Genomic DNA, 14557 nt, shown 5'->3' on the forward strand with positions numbered 1-14557 from the left:
CTTTACAACAAACCATGGCGTTCATAGATACATCACTGGAAGACCCCTGTCAGCATTCAGACCCACACAAAGGACAAGAGAGACACATATGTTCACATACTGTCCTTCTGCCAATGGCCACCTTCATTGGCACTGTCCACTTTAATTTTTGTGTTTCACTATGTAAAGCCTCAGACATCCTACCCAAATAGTAAGGGCCAGATGGATGGCTGAAAATTGCCTTCTTGATGGTAATGGTACTTACAAGGAGAACAAAAGAAGGCCAAATCATGTCATGTGTTTCCCTCCAGGCTCTCAGCACTATTGTGATGGGCCACTTTGCATCGGCGGACATGTGTTGAGCCCATTGCCAAATCAAATAGCCACCCATGCCTAAAAGTCGGTGGGCAGTGTCCTTCACTCCTGCTGTCCCTCCTGAGTCTATTCTTATCTCCCCTTTCCCTGGCCTGGGAGAGTGGGCTGTCTTTGTGGAGTGCAGCTGGCGAGTTGGATAAGCAGGTGTTGAGTTTGAAAATGACCTTGCCCGTCAGCTGGTGGGAACCAAAGAGACAAGGAAGTCACTGTATCACTCGCTGTGTGCCCAGCATCCCAGCCCCCAAAAGAAGGCACAGTGAAGCCTGGGGGAGGGATGAGGGACACACACACACACACACACACACACACACACACACACACCACATGCATGCATCATAGAAGTCACCAACAAAAGGAAACTGCATTATGTCACCCAGGAAAGTAAAGCTGTCACCGAAGAACAAAATATAAGACGCAGTAGTACCCAACATTTCCCCAAGTGCAGAGGTACACAAAGATCAACAGAGACTGATCTCTGGAAAAACCGGAGGAGAGTGCACGTTCTATGCCGGGGCTGGCAAACTTCATTAAGAAAGCCCAGGCAGCCAGAGCTGTGTAAATGGCCCTCACTGTACCCGCCCTGGAAGAGGTCCAGCGGCCAGGACACACTGTGGGAAGAGAGTCCACTAACCCAGATCTCATTAAATGTGGGTTAACTGGCTCTGTTCCCTGCAGCTCGAGGGGCCAAGTGAGAGCTGAATGGAGCACTTTTCAGAACAGAAAACTGAGCCCGCCCATGCCAGCGTCTTTTCTTCTCACATCCTTTCAGTTGCTCAGCTGGTTGACCTGACTGCTTCGGACCCTAGAGAAACAGACCTCCTCTGCCCTCGTCAGCCCATGCCACGCCATCACCCTCCTGGCACACCCTGACCTGACTCCATACTCTCTTCCACATAGTGTGGTCACCAATGCCCAGGAATGAATCACCTGTGAAAGCCATACACTGTCCCCATGGAACAAAAGGCTGAGCCTTGGATAATGAGCGGTTCACATTCCCCCAAGAGTTGACCCAACTCTCTTGCCACTGCCACAGGACACTGCCCGCTGCTGGAGGAACGATCAGTTTCTTCTCTTTAAGTTTTAAAATGTGTTATTATCAATGTGTGTGTGTGTGTGTGTGTGTGTGTGTGTGTGTGTGTGTGTGTGTGTGTGTGTAGAGCTGAGATAACTTTATGGAATTGGCTCCAGTCTCCAGGCTTACATGGCAATTGCCTTTACCTGATGAGCCATCTCACCTGCCTGGCTCTTCCCTTTTCTATAATGGATGAGGTAGAAACAGGAAAAGCTTCAGTGATTCCAAAAGAGCACACACAGCAGTGAACAGTGATGAACATCAAGGTACATCTTCATCCAATATGCCAAAGAGAAACAGGCAAATGCGCTTCTGGTGATAGAGTCTGGCTTACTGCACACCAGCTAAGGCTTCAGGCTGCAGAGGCCTTCACAGACATTCGCTCCCATCATCCTTAGAGCTCCTTAGCAGGCAGGGCCTATCGTCAGCCCCATGTCACACTCAAGGACAGTGCAGTACAGACAGGTCGAGCGACACAGCCGAGGTAACGCACCTGCTCAGTGGAACAACCAAGATCTGAATCAAGCAGTGTGGCTCCGGAGCCTGTGATCCTAAATGCCACACTATCATTAATTTTAAAGCAAATGCAGGTGTCACTGTGAAACCCATTATTTCATACAACTAATATATACTTGTGAAAAAACTTCAACTTAGAATTACAAAATTAAAGTTATGCCAAAACACCCGTGTTTGAGGGAGGCTGTGATGTTATCAGCTTACTATAATGTCACGTCTTGACTCCCCCACCAGAAAAATGCTCGAAGCTGCTGTCCTGTCAGCTTTTCTGTTGCTGTGATAAAACACAAGCCAGCTTGGGGAGGGAGGGAGGGAGGGAGGGAGGGAGGGAGGGAGGGAGGGAGGGAGGGAAGGACGGGTCTATTTGGTTTACAGGTTACAGTCCATTACGGAGGGAGGCCAAGGCAAGAACGCAGGGCTGGAACCATGAAGAAGTACTGCTTACTAGCTTGCTCCTCATTCAGCTACATTTCCTATACAGCTCAGGCCCATCCCTCAGGGATGGAACCACCCGCCGTGGGATGGGCCCTCCTACATCCATTAGGAATCAAGAAAATGCCTCACAGACATGTCCACAGGCCGATCTGATGAAGGCGATTCCTCAGCTTAAGTTCCCTCTTCCCTAGGGTGTCTAGTTGACAACCAAGGTTAGCCATTGTGCTTTTTTCAAAGCTTTTCAAATACAGCCCTGCACCATGTTAGGATGATTTAGATGTCAGGAGTTAACCGTATGTACAACAGTGGTTCCATGATTACACTGGCCACTGACGATAGGTCTGTTTTAGTCTGTGTAAATACACAAGCACTCTGTGATGTCCACTCAGGACCAAGTCCACCAATATGGCACTTCTAGGAATACATGCCATCATTAAGCAATGACAGCTGCCTACAATTCACATCTGCTGAGCAGTATGCTGGGCATGTGAGTCATATCATCTCGAGTAAGCCTTATACTCCCCATGACGTCGGGACTCAGAGTATCCCATCTACAGATGAAGACAAGGTTCACAAAGGTAATAGCCCTGTGCAAGGTGATAAAACAGAATGGGAAGAAGGTTTGCAAGACTGCCAGGTTCCAGTGTGTGTGTCTTTTCTACCACATATGCCATCTCTTAAGAGAATTTCAAGATTTTATTTTGGGTTCCCAGGACCCATGGCTGTCTCTCCAGTCACAAAAAAAAAAAAAAAAAAAAATTAAAGTGGCATGAAATGAGGATTGGGAACAACCAAGTCTAATGATTAAGCCACCAGGTTTCACACAGTGACAGAGGCTGTAGCGTGTGACCCACAGCCAGAGACCAGACACCTACTTCAAGTCTATGCCTACTGATGGCCTCTGGCAAATCCCTTTTCTCTCTGTCCCTCTACTGCCTCACTTATAAAGATGGATGGAGGAGGAGGATCCTGTGCCTCAGTAGACCATGAGCATGCTCAGCATCTGGAGCAAAGATGCCTCTGAACAGCTGTGTCCCTTCCACCACGGATGGTAATTTTCCTCTTCCTTCCCCGGACAAAGTTGCAGAAGGTTTCCGACTGCCCCTGGATTCAGGTCTTCACATGGGGACGGGGGCTTAGTTACCACCTGGGTCCAGGTGACAGGCAGTCACATGCCTGCTCAGCTTTGCTATTATAAATCCCACTAGTAAAATAGTTAACATCTCATCAAAGATACCCTTGGAGCTGGGCATAGTGGTGTCTGTAATCTCAGCATTTGAGAGGCTGAGCATAAAAACTCTGAGTTTTGGGGCGGCCTGGGTTATATAATGTATTTTATCTAAAAGTAAATAAAATAAAATAAAACAACCCTTGGGACTAGAGCGATGGCTCAGCAGTTAAGAGTACCTACTGCTCTTACAGAGAACTTGGGTTAGATTCTCACCTCCCACCTGGTGACTCGGAACCATCTGTAACTCCCAGGAATGCACTCACACAGTGCATTCATGTACATAAATCTTTAAAATACAAACGTTGTTGTTGCTGCTGCTGTTGGTGGTGGTGGTGGTGGTTAAAAACCCCTTTTTAAAACATGTGCCTTTTCAGTCCATTTTGAAAAGGGAACAACTTAGGATCAATCAGGGAGATTAATTAAGATTGGGTTTGGGTAGAGGTTAGGCATGAGGGCACACACACACACACACACACACACACACACACACACACACACACACTTACAGGTCACAACTAAATTCTATTCTATCCAGGAATAGAAGGATGCATTATTAGGAAATCCATCTATATAATTCATCTCATTAACTGAATCCAAAGGAAAAATCAGTAACAGAAAGCAGATGTCTCCTCTGATGCTCATCATGTTAGGACCTAGCTACTCAATACTGACGTCACCAGACAGGAACAGAGGGAAGCTTCCTTACGAGATACGGAGGTCCAGCTGGATAGCACAGCACAGTCCCTGCAGGGGAAGAGGATCTCAGGCCACGCCAGCAAACATCACCCAGGAAGGAGCTGCCAGCACAGTTAGACAGAAGAAAAATAAGTCTCACCAACTGGAAATGAAGAGGAAGCAAAATTTCATTAATTTAAAGATTATATAATTATATGTCTGGAGAAAAATCCTTCCCCACAAAAATAATAATATTAAAAGTGGATCTGAAAAAAACCATTAGAACAAATAAGATAATTTGAGAATGTTAGTCCATATTAAGAAAAGAAGTTATTAATAGCTTTCTTACAGGAAGGCAGACAGGCAGGCAAACCATCCTGAATATTAGAAAATGATCAGCTAGCCAAACGATCATTCAAAAATATATTCCTAACTAGGTATGGTGGTCACACCTATAATCCCACTTGAGAGGCTGAGGCAAGAAGATCCCTGTGAATTTGAGGCCAGTCTGAGCTATACAATGAGTTCCAGGTTAGCATAGGCTATAGAATAAGCCCCTGTCTCGAAAGAAATCAAGAATATAAATATAGACAGACAAACAGCTATCTGGAAGGCCATGACAGGAGATTGCTTCAGCAGAGCGGCTCAGAGTCAGTCTGGAGAACGCAGTAAAACCCCATCTCCAAATCAAATCAATGTTCTGAAGTACGTTCCTTCCTGTGCTCTGCCACATTCCATATTTTCCTCCATGTGAATTCTAGTGGGACACTGGGAATGAACACTGTGGCTAACGCAGGTGCCCTGGACCATGTGTGTCTTGGCACAGTAAATCCTTCACCCAAGGATGCCCATCCCAATCACCTGGGGAAGTCCTTTCTTTCCAATACAGGAAAAAACTGGGATGTTGTGTATGGCAAATGTGTTGCTCTGATTGGTCAATAAATAAAACACTGATTGGTCAGTGGCTAGGCAGGAAGTATAGGCGGGACTAACAGAGAGGAGAAAAGAAAGAACAGGAAGGCAGAAGGAGTCACTGCCAGCCGCCACCAGGACAAGCAGCATGTCAAGATGCCGGTAAGCCACGAGCCACGTGGCAAGGTATAGATTTATAGAAATGGATTAATTTAAGCTGTAAGAACAGTTAGCAAGAAGCCTGCCACGGCCATACAGCTTGGAACCAATATAAGTCTCTGTGTTTACTTCGTTGGGTCTGAGCGGCTGTGGGACTGGCAGGTGAGAGAGATTTGTCCTGACTGTGGGCCAGGCAGGAAAACTCTAGCTACAAAAAACTAGATTTTTCTAATAATGATTGTCAATAATAGAGCTGACCAACCAATCAACACATAGGACAGTCTCATTACCACATATCAGCCCTGGCCTGCCTGTTACCCAGCACAGAAGTTCAAACCCCCTTCCTGCCCCTGGGCCTTTGCACATGCTGTCTGTCCTTGCAGAAGCCATGATTCTTCTCAAGAAGGCTACACAAGGTCTATTCTCTCAACATTTGATTTGTGTTCAAATGTTATCCTCGCCAAAAAAAGAAAAAAGAAAAGAAAAAAAGCCCTCCTTATCACACTATCTAGAACAACACTCCATTCAACTTTATTTTTCCTTCGAGCACATGTCCCCAGCTAACATCACTCTTACTTCTGCTTTCTCGGTCTTCCTGCTTCTCCAGAAGGTTCGCACCATCAATGCGGCCATCACTATTGCTTCATTCACTGACTGTTACTTGCCTAACCCAAATGCAGTCACGTGCACACAGATACTCTAATAAGGCAGAAGTGGGGGAGCTCCCGGGTAGTATTCTTCCAAATGCAGTTGAGTAGGAAGAACTGCGAGGCGAAAGCTAGGCAGCGACATCTTACAGCAAAAAGGCACAGAGCACAGGGCGGAGGGCGGCCAGGTCTCCAGGAAGTTACCGCATTTCTTTCTGGAAGTGAAAATCCCACCTACGATGCACAGCACAGTGTGCTTGTCACAGCAGCGGTCTTTCGATGCTTTCCCACTTTGTGAAACGCTCCAGGGATGGCTGTCCTCTGTCCAGACTGCTCAAGCCTTCCCAGATTTCCCTGGAGAGGAGAGGCAGCCCTTTGTTTGTGGGGAAAAAAGAGAGTAGCTGATTCAAGCTTAGCCTGAGGGGCCCCCCACAAGAAGGCCCAGTTGGTAAAAGCACCTCCTACCAATCCTGATAAGGTGAGTTTGATCCCCAGGACCTCGATGGTGGGAGGAGAACTGACTCCTACAAGTTGTTCTCTGACCTCCACACACACCCCAAATAAACAAATAAATGTAAAAATTCTGTTTCAAAACTCACTCAGTGTATGGTATTGCTCAAGGGCAGGGCCTCTCTGGTTCCATCTTTAGCACTAAAAAGGTTTTTCAGACTCATCCGTAACTCACTGCCATAATGCAACAGAACATCCATGAGATTACAGGCCCCAGGAGAGCAGTCCCTCCCCGCCCTTTAAGCCAATCCATATGACACTCACAGAACAAAAACTCAAGTGAGGACTATAACGAAACTGTGACTGTCACATTAAAAACAAACACTGTTCCCCACATGAAAAAGAGAACAGGCTTTATCATTCCACGCGCTGTCCGAACACCCTAGATGAAACCAGCATTTAGCAATGCTCCCTGACAAGACTTACCTCATCAGGCACAGGCACCTCAGCAAGGCAGAGTTTAGCTGTCTGCATGTTACCGTGACACAGCTCAGTGAGCCCAATGCCCGGATCATACGGTTGGAAAAGCCGCTTTACCTCAGGGTCAACTGCTCCACTCCTGCCTGGCAGGAATTTTCTATCAGATTTCCCAGGAGGGAGATTTACATGACGCACATGGCCTCCACCCTGAGTGGGCAGGTATGCGGGCAAGTGCCACTGCCTACCCGACCTGGGCAGGGGCTCCCAAGTATCACCTTTGCCACGTGAGTGTGGGCCAGCCTCAAGCCCCTCAAAGACACTCTTCTCCTACCTGCTGCCCTACATGAGCTGTGTCCTCAGTGTGAGAATGGGTATGGTATCACTGAAGCCCTTTCCAGTTTGTGCGTTCTCATTCCCAAGTGTGCATGGGTATACAGCAGGCATGCAGCACTTACTAAGGAGTTTCATACCATCCTTTACAAAACAAAAAAAAATGCACAGGAAGACAAAGAAATATGAGTGTCACTGGGGGTGGGGGTGGGTCCTCTGTGTCTCCCTGCCTCTTACCCACCTCTTCTTTTAGCCTACAGGCTCCAGGAAGGCAAAGTCCTTGGCTACTGTGACCCCGGGAAACTTGACAGTCAGTCCATGGCAGGGTCCTGAATTACTACTCAGTGAAATCCTTGAAGATGAAGCCGAGGCTAGGCACTTAGTTCCTCCTGGGCCCTGAGGCTGGAGAAGCATGGTTTATGGGTGGATAACAGACTCAGGCCATGTACTATATCATCCCATACGTCAGTCAAGTGTGGAGAAGGCAAGCTAAGTACTTCTTACCACACTGAACCCACACATCAACTTGAGGAACCATGTCTCACCATTATCTCCTTTCATGGCAAGGCAGGGCGTACAGGTTTAGTTTTTATTGTCACAATCTAGAGACACCTGGCGTTACCTAGGTCATTACTTGACATCAGTTGAGGAATTACCTAGGTCAGACCGGCCTCTGGCCATTCCTGTGGGATCGTCTTGACTGACCATTGCTGTGGAAGGACCCAGCTCATCATGGGTGGCACCATCTCTAAGCAAGTGAGTCTGGCCTACATAAGAAAGCTAGCTGAGCCTGAGCCAGCGAGCAAGCCAGGAGGCGGTGTTCCTCCACAGTTTCTGCTTCAGTTCCTGCTTGAGTCCTCCATGATGGACTGTGATCTGAAGTGTGAGCTGAAATAAACCCTTTCCTCCCCGAGTTGGTTTTGGCCATGGTGTTAATCACAGCAACAGAGGGCAGACTAGGTCGCAGACGGAGACTTGGGAAACTTCAGCAACTGGGTCAGAGTCCTCACTGTCCCCAGACACAATCCCAGCAGTTCCCTTTGTCACTAGGCCGCCCAGTGAAAGGCTGACTCCCCGGAACTAAGAATATGACGACAAGCTCTCCTGGCAGTATTAAACACACATCTCTCTCTGCATCTCAAAATTATACACCCTCATCCCTGGGACAGCCTCAGCAGCTACAGCCCATTCTGCAGAGAGGCTCTGAGCTTCCCTGTGTGGAGAAGAAGGGAAAAGAAGGTCCAACGAGATGAGAGGCACGCATATGCAGGGCTTCCATGCCTCAGAAGGGTCAAAGACACTGATTCAATCTAAGACCTAGAATTCTATTGCCCTTGGAGTGGGTGCTTAAGAATCCATTTCCCTCTCCGGTACAATGGAGGTGAATGATATATATTTCACTGGTTTGCTATGAGGTCTGGAACCAGTGAACATGCACAGCCTCTCCAGAGATTCCCACTTCAGCAGGGAACGATCATTTCTTTCCTCTGTAGAAATCAGCTACTAGGAGATGAGGGGAAGGAAGAGGTGAGAGTTTGTTCCTTAACCGCTGCAGGGATGATTTTTATTCTTTTCAGTTGTTTGTGTGGTGAGATGGGCCTCCACATTGCCCACGTTATTCTCAAACTTGGGCCTGAGCCTCCCAAACACTGGGCCACTGGGTTCCACAGGACAGCTTCTAAAACTGTTCTAAACCTGCCTTTGGCCAGGCCAAGGATAAATAGACTTTGGTTTGGTGGGGGGAAAAAAAAATACAAGGAAAACCGGACCTGAGGTTTGGAGCCCTAGGTCTGGGTCCTAACAACCCAGCCTTTGCCTTCACCTTGACAGGCCTTGGTTCCTTGTCTGTAAAATACACACCTGCCTCATGCCCTGGCCACACAGTAGAAGAGCTGGGGAGATCCTGAGTATCAGAAGCGACCTGTCCAACAGCTGACGGGGGACGGACCTCTATTTAGAAACCCTGCCCTGCAACCTGATCTTTGAATAGGCTCTGACAAGGCCTGCATGAAGGGCCGACTTAACTGAACTTAAGTCAGCACTGGCCAAACACATTTGGTGAAAGACTCCAATTTTTTCCCCTCCTGACATTCCTGTTACTATAAAGGAGAAACTGTTTTCTAAGGAGCTGCTTGGAAATGCAGAAGAGGTGTAGTATAGAGGCGAGGTGTAGAGGTAGAGAGGTGAGGTGAGGTGTCTCACCGACGGTCATGAAAACAGGGATGCAAACTCTTAGCTGTCCCTGTCCAGCCTGTGAAAGTCACCAGAGCTGGGGGGAAGGTGAACAGGTCCCACACAGCCCTCTCAGTAATAAACAGAGAGTTAATAAAAACCAATGAAACAGCTCGGGGCTAATGATGAGATGGAAGCTGATAAGTGGTCACGGGAACAGGCAGTGAGTGGCCAACAAGCAGTAACAACAACGCTTGCAGGGTTCTAGTCTCCAGCCTAGGAAAAATCCCAGTCTGGGGTCCAGCTCTCCCTGGAGCCTCCTACACAGTACTGCTTCCTAGCCGATCCAACCCACCAAAGCCGACCCTAAGCCAAGGGTGTCAGAGTATCAGAAGTACTGCCCAACAGCTGATACAGGGGAGTGCCCTGGACTAGACACCAGGTCGCACTGCAGCACACAGGCCCTTCCTTCCAGGAGAGGAATGCCTAACTGAGCCAGCACTCAAAGTACAGTGGGCCCTGCAGATTCAACATGGGGCAGAGCACCACAGTTTAGATATTAGCTTGGTTTTTGAGGCAAGGTCTTCATATATAGCCTAGGTTGGTCTAGAACTCACAAACCTCTTCCCTTAGGCTCCTGACAGCCTGGGGGCTAGAGTGGTGACTCAGTGGTTAATAGCACTTGCTGTTCTTGCAGAGGACCCAAGTTCAGTTCCTAGCACCCACATGGTAGCTCATAGTACATAACATCCATACATACATTCAGGCAAAACATTCACACACATAAAATACAATTCACCTGTGTTGAACATGGACAGACTTCATGTTTTGAAGTACTGGGATTGATCCTAGGGTCTCACATACACTGAGTGCTCCATCTCTGGGCTCTATTTCTAACCCCAGCCCTCTTTTTACTTTTTAAGTCAGGGCCTCAGTAAGTTGCCTAGACTGGCCTTAAACTCCCAATGTGGCCTAGGGAGGCCTTGAACTTTTAATCTGTGTGCAAGAAATGATTTAATAAATGTAGGAGGCTATCTGCATTCTTTACAGACAGCCTGCTACTGTTGTGAAAAAAACAACATTAAAAAGCCCTGAGGCAAAAATGTAGACGAATAGAAACAGGTTATTTTAAGTGAAAAGGAAAAACAAAAAAAGCGAGCCAGACACAAGCCTACGCTAAGGCCGAGCCTTCATAACTAACGGTAAGTCTCCGTGTCATGATTTGGGAGCTGGTTGGTGGCCCAAAAGAAAGCCTGCTACAACTTAATGTAAGAGACTTCAGCATCTTTGAATGTTGATATTCAGGAGGATCCTGGGGCCAATTTCCCATGGACACCAAGCAACAACTATACTGTAATAGCTAAGGCAGGGAGGACTTTTATTTTGAAGAAGTCCATATGTATACAACCTTTGAGTAGAAACTAGGCAAGGAAAGAAATGCCCTTCCTTGGGCATTTCCTTTAGTGCTGAGGCCTGCCAGATAATGAGGTGTGGACTGATGGATGAATTAGTGAAGGAAGGAAGGAAGGAAGGAACGAAGGAAGGAAGGAAGGAACGAAGGAAGGAAGGAACGAACGAACGAACGAACTTGGTCTTTCCAGCTCCCCAGCATGACTGAAGTTCTCACTACAAGCCCATTTCACAGGAAAAACTGATAGAAAGGACACGGGTTTTTCTCCTCAGAATTCTCTTTGCACCTGAGAGAAGATCAGGAATTTGCGTTTGCCTGACACTATTTCCTTCTGCACAGTTGGGGAAACTGGGGCGCAAGAAACACCATTATGTGGTCACAGTCGCTGTGTGCAGCAGGACACTTGACTCCCTGGGGGTTTAGCACATAGAAATCTGGTACTCGGAGGCTCCTGGTGGACCAGTTGCCATCTGGAAGTGGAAGTAAGCAGAAATGATGGCTCAGCTACAAATACTGTGGGAATAGGTGGTCTTCCAATAAAGTCGCTTGGTTAAAAGACAAAATGTCCAGAGATTTCGGAAGCAGAGCTGCACTACACAGAGGACTGTGTGGTTGGCAAGGCCCTGTTCCTCAAAAAGTGGAGCTGGTTCCGGGCCAAACTGTGGTCCTACGTTGTGCTGGCTAATTTTACATCAACTTGATGCAAGCTAGAGTCATCTGAGGGTTAACTGAGGAAATACATCCAGAAGACTGAGCGGTGGGCAAGCCTGTATGTTAGGCATTTTCTTAACTAGTGACGGATGTGAGACGGCTCAGCCCATTGTGGGTGTTTCCATCCCTAGGCTGGTGGTCCTGGGTGCTATAAGAAAGCAGGCCGAGCAAGCCAGTAAGCAGCACCCCTCTATGACCGTGGCATCAGCTCCTGCCTCCAGGTTCCTGCTTTGCTTGAGTTGCTGTCCTGACTTCCTTTGATGATGAAGAGTGCTGTGGGAGTGTGACCCAAATAAATCCTTTCCTCTCCAAGTTTCTCTGGTCATGGTGTGTCATCACAGCCATAGTAACCCTCACTAAGTAGGGGGATATATACAACTGTGCTCTCCACGAGCCAACAAAAACCGGACGCTTCCCACTGAACCATGCTCATCTCCGCTCAAGTCTCAGATCTCCGAGAATGCCTATCACACCTGCCTTGTGCTTCTAGTACACTAGGAACGCACAATAAGTGTGCACGGAATGGCTCAACAGTTCATCAGCCGATGGCTGGTTCCCCTCAAGGGACTGCCAGAGAAGAAACAAGAGGGATCAGGCTTCTGGGACCAGCCAATCCCACAAGAGGCAGCTGCGATGCTGTGGCTTTCCAGAGCCACAGTCAGTCAGCCCCCAGGGACCTGAGGCCCACACACGCTCCTGTGGCTTGAACTTGGACAATTATTTTCTCACTCTTAGACTGTGTGCTTAAACTGCAATAAGGAACGAAATACAATACATCGAGGACCTCTTCCATGCCAAGTATTTTTTTAAGGTTTATTTATTTTTTAATTATGGGGAGGTGTGCGTGTGAGTGCAGGTACCTGTGAAGGTCAAAGAGGGTGTCAGATCCTCTAGAACTAGAGTGACAGGTAGATGTGAGCCAACGTGGGTGCTAGGAACTGGACATCAGTCTTCTGCAAGAGCAGAACCTGTTCATAACCATCGAGCCATCTATCTAGCCCCTCAAATTGTTATGTCTTTGAAATATGTAAGAAAGGGGAGCTTGCGGGGAGGGGGACGGGACATTGCATTCTGCCTGCATGCCTTTCATTTATATATTCACCCATTTGCTTCTGTGGTACTGGGTGGAATCTAGACCTTCACACATGCTAGGCAAGGCTGTACTACTGAGACACATCCTCGGCCCTGTCTGGAACCTCTCGATCTTCGAATGGGCTCTAAAATGAAGCATTTCAGGACAGGGTGTTGAGTTAGGTTTCCCAAGGACAAGCCAAACACGTCCTTCCCACTACATCCCAGTAGACCCATTTCTCCTAATACAAATATATTCACTTCCCATGACCAGGATGCTCAGCTTGGGAACTCCTTCCACAGGAGTATCTGGGTGAGCTCGAATGAAGCCCCTGGTCACAAAAGTACCCACGGCAGAGGTGCTGATGGAACGCAAATGCCCTGAGCCGAATGCTGGAGGGGGACACCCCCACCCCCCACCCCACCCCCGTTTTCAACTCCTACTCACTCAGAATAGTCACAGACGCAGCAGGAGCAACAGCTGCAAGTGCCTGGGGCCACTGCAAACAGGGCATGCTGACTCCAAAGTCCCATCCCGCGGGAGAGCCTCACCCCTGAGCCAGTGTGGCGCATTCACTGTCTAACGAGAGCACTGGTTAGGAGCCGAGTTTCCGCGAGGAGACCACATTGTTGTGATTCTCCTTTTGCTCCCTGGGTGGCTTTTAAAATGAAGTCTCATCTGTCACCTGTGACTACAAACTAGGGTGTACAGCACGACTCCTCCCTCCCAGAGCCCCTGTGAGACTCAAGCGGAGAAGCACAGCGAGGGCTGAGGACACGCTCAGCCTGCTGCCAGGGACACGGCGGGCGGGTGGTGGATAAGCCCACCTGAAGTCAGGAAATCTAACCCTAGGCTTCAAAATCCTTCAGAGTCTAAGGAGAGGCTGCACTGGACCCTGGAACAGCAGCCTGGATGCTTTCCAGGAGAGAAAGTAAAGCTTCGCCTGCACCTGGGAAGGGCCATGACTGCCCAGGTATGCTGGGGGCCGGGGTCTCAGGAGAGGTTACTGGCTCCCTGTGAGGGCAGAAGCTTACGGGGACCAGTGGGAGATGGAACTAGGCAACAGTCCCAAGAAGATAAACCTCCCCAGAGGAAAGAGGAAAAGAAATTACAACCCCATAGAGGTATGCTGTTCATCCTGAAGAATGTAAAAACTAAAGGACAAATCTGAGGTTTGCAGGAGATGGGCCAACAGGAAACCTGGTACCCCACTGACAAGCCAAACTGTGCTCCCTAGAGAGTGACCTGATCATGTTTATTAGGCTCTTAAGTGCGTATACAGGACGATCAGCAGCTCTTCTCCTTGGTAACCACCACAGAGAACCATTAGCTTGTGTGCCCAAAGGAAGACACCCCAGCACACATCACAACAAAACCCAGAGTCAGTCTAACCACCACGAGCTGGCTCAGCAATCAGTAAGACGGAGGCTCCTCCTGCTTGCTATGGTGTGAAAACAAAGGAGATTCCCACAGGCTGCCTCAAACACATCACAGGATACATCACGAAACGTTTTAAAGGATTATAAATAGGACAGAACATATATATAACATGGATTGGAAGAAGAAGAAATGGGGGACTGGGGAGATGGAGTCACGGGTTAAACAGTTGGCTTCCCAAATGTGGGGACCTGAGTTTGGATCCCCAGAACCCACATATATGCCAAGTAGGCATGGCAGCCCACCCATCAGCTCCACACATGGGAGGCTGAAACAGGATTCCCTGGAGCAAGATGGCTAGAGAGACTGGGTGAACCTGCAAGGTCTGGGTTCAAATGAGAGACCCTGTCTCAATAGATAAGGCAGAGAGAGATCAAGGGAGACACCTGACTTCAACCTCTGACCTCCATGTGCAGGAGCAAACGCAAACACTCTCTCTCTCTCTCTCTCACACGCACACACACACACACACACACACACACACACACACACA

General features: G+C 48.2%; 1 protein-coding gene across 1 annotated transcript in view; it reads right to left on the reverse strand.

Annotated features, from left to right (window-relative positions):
* Positions 1-14557, reverse strand: part of Arhgef3 (Rho guanine nucleotide exchange factor 3) — a 283566-nt gene that overhangs the window by 230325 nt on the left and 38684 nt on the right. The window lies entirely within an intron of this gene.

The sequence above is a fragment of the Peromyscus californicus genome, unplaced genomic scaffold, assembly GCF_007827085.1.
Source record: "Peromyscus californicus insignis strain IS unplaced genomic scaffold, ASM782708v3 Scaffold_12__1_contigs__length_115047231, whole genome shotgun sequence".
NCBI lineage: Eukaryota > Metazoa > Chordata > Mammalia > Rodentia > Cricetidae > Peromyscus > Peromyscus californicus.